This window comes from Etheostoma spectabile, chromosome 14 (genome assembly GCF_008692095.1).
Source record: "Etheostoma spectabile isolate EspeVRDwgs_2016 chromosome 14, UIUC_Espe_1.0, whole genome shotgun sequence".
Classification (NCBI taxonomy): Eukaryota; Metazoa; Chordata; class Actinopteri; order Perciformes; family Percidae; genus Etheostoma; species Etheostoma spectabile.
Window position 1 is genome coordinate 11,074,139 of NC_045746.1, and position 3,106 is coordinate 11,077,244.

The following is a 3,106-nucleotide window of genomic DNA, read 5'->3' on the forward strand; positions in this document are numbered from 1 at the left end:
CACCTTGATCCAGATGTGTAGCCAACCTATAGACCTATATCCACCTTCCTTCTCTCTAAGATTCTGAGAAAGCAGTCGCCAAACGCTGTGTGACTTTCTGCTAACACCTTATTTGAGGACTTTCTCAGGATTTAGAGTTAATCATAGTACAGAGACAGCACTTGTGAAAATTACTAATGACCGCTAATTGCATCAGACAAGGACTTATCTCTGTACTTGTGTTATTAGATCTTAGTCCTGCATTTGATCCCATTGACCATCATATCTTATTGCAGAGGTGGAACATTTAATTGGCATTAAAGGACTGCTTTAAGCTGGTTTAAGTTTATTTACAGATCGATCTCAGTTTGTTCGAACGATAATCCTCTGTGCACGCCAAAGTTAGTCATGGAGTCCCCCAAGGAATCCATGCTCGGTCCAATCTTGTTCACTTATATATGCTTCCTTTAGGCAATATTATCAGGAAGCACTCCATAAACTTTCATTGTAGATGCGATGATACTCAATTATATCTACAATCAGGCGGATGAAACAATCAGTTAGCTAAACTTCAAATTGCCTTCAGGATATTAAAACCTGGATGACCTGTATTTTCTAATTTTAAACTCAGATAAAACTGAAGTTATTGCTCTCGGACCCAAGCACCTCCGTGACGCATTATCCAAAGAGATAGTTACTCTGATGGCATTACCCTGGCCTCCAGCACCACTGTGAAGAATCTTGGAGTTTCTTTGATCAGGACATGTCTCTTTAATTCCCACTAAAGCAAATTTCAAGGATCGCCTTTTTTCACCAACTAATATTGCTAAAATCAGGAATACCTGTCTAAAATGATGCAGAAAACTAGTCCTGCATTTGTTACTGCTTGCTGGATTACTGCAATTCTTTGTTATACGGCTGCTCGAAAAAATCCATAAAGACTCTTCAGCTGATCCAGAATGCTGCAGCACGATTTCTGACAGGACACAGGAAAGAGATCACATCTTCCTGTTTTAGCTTCTCTGCATGGGCTTCCTGTAAAATCTAAATAGAATTTAAAATCCTTCTTCTCACCTACAAAGCTCTTCATGGTCAGGCTCCATCTTATCTTAAGAGCTCATATACCTTACACCCTACAGAGCACTACGCTCCCAAATGCAGGGTTACTGTTCTCCTAGATCTCTAAAAGTAGAACGGGAGCCAGAGCGTTCAGTTATCAGGCTCCTCTCCTGTGGAACCAGGTTCCAGTTTGGGTTCAGGAGGCAGACACCGTCTCCACATTTAAGAGTAGGCTTAGACTTTCCTCTTTGATAAGCTTATTGTTAGGGCACAAAATTGAATATTGTTAGGGAGTGAGGAGTCTCAGCGTCCACGCTAAACCCGGCCCACCTGCTTCTCTTCTAGTTGTCAGAATTTATCTACATATAATCAAGCATATAAAAACAGAAAGGGAGACTTGGCTACAGCCCGATCCGTTGGGGAGAGTTCTAGCCTAACCAGGCTCCTCTCTTTACCCTGTCTCTCTTGGTTAGGCTTTGATAAAGCTTACAGTAGGCATAGAATTGAATATTGTTAGGGAGTGAGGAGGTCGCACGTCCTCCTAGCCCGGCCCACCTGCTCTCGTCATAGTTGTCGATTTACTATCTATAATCAAGCATATAATAAAACTAAAAGAGACTTGGCATACAGCCGCTCCGTTGGGGAGAGTTCTAGCCCGACCAGGCTCCTCTCTTTACCCTGTCTCTCTTGGTTTTGCTGTATAGTTTTAGACAGCTGGGGACATCCTTTGACACACTGAGCTCCTCTCTCCTCTATCTTTCTATCTTTTCTTGATGTGCATCCATGTCCCAGAATGCGTGTTACTAACCTAGCTCTGGGGAGTCATTCCCGAGTCCTTTTGTTCTTTTTTTCCCCAGCATGTTCCCTCGGATCAGAGATGCTCCAAAAATCATGGTAGCAGCTGTCGCCATGGTCCCCTACACTTCTGCGGTGCCTTGTTCATCTGCTACACTCTCGGTGCCCCTATGTCCTGCTGGGCCTGTAATGCCGCACAGTGCCCTGCTATGCCATGAACTACTACAAAGAACTGCTACAAACTACAATTTTTTCTATTTTTTTTATTTCCACTAACCCCAACGCCCGTCAGACACCGCCTACAAGAGCCTGGGTCTGGTTTCTGCCTAAAAGGAACTAGAACTGTTGGGTCCTTGTAAATTCTGGAGTGTGGTCTAGACCTACTCTATCTGTAAAGTGTCTTGATATAACTCTTGTTATGAATTTATATAATAAATTTTAATTGAAATTGAATATTACCACTACATGGGAACTAATCACAAATTGTTAATGTCTATTGTCATATTCAAAATTAGATTAGGCCCAATTGAGAAAGTCTCAAATACTCATTTAAAAATCTATGAATCAAAATGACGTAGTGTAACAATTTTGTTACTGGCAGTGGTCACTTTAATACTGGTTAGATCTACTATGGGTTGAACATATAGACATACACTTTGAGTAAGTTTTTGTGTATGAGGCCAAATTTCCTTAGCCACCTCATATATAACCTCCACTACAAAGGGCAATACGGAGAATATCATGATCGTTTTTGACCCAATACATCCATGTCTAATTGCGCGATTTGTGTGGGTTGTCTATTGGAGCTTCCACAAAATATTACCCAATGATGTAGATAAATAAATACCATGTATGTGGATACAATGACTACTTGGTGAAGATGCCAATTCAAAGCTATACAACATAATAATATTGATATCCAATATACACCGTATATTTCCCATATATACTGCGAGTATGCTTTTTGAAATTCCTTTTATAATAGGATAATTTATACTTGATAAGGTTGTTTAACATACTAAAACTTTTTTATATTATTTATCATGCATGGCCACTTTTTGCCAAAATAGTCTGCTGCTACATTAAATTGGCTTTTATTTTGAAGTTCACACCGAAGACTCATATTGATCATGAAGTTCGTTTGATACTTTCTTTTCCACAGTGGTCTGCTGCCTATCCCTGGGTTGTTACCGACAGGTGTGTGTGTGTACGTGGTGTGGGGGCATCTCCCAGCGGTAAGACGCGCTCCTCTGCAAGACACGACCCCCTTAGG

At 40.9% G+C, this 3,106-nt stretch overlaps 1 pseudogene; it reads left to right on the plus strand.

The window, feature by feature from the left end:
* LOC116702002 (uncharacterized) overlaps positions 1 to 1,271 on the plus strand; it is a 3,648-nt pseudogene extending 2,377 nt beyond the window's left edge.
* Positions 1,272 to 3,106: the final 1,835 nt, after the last annotated feature.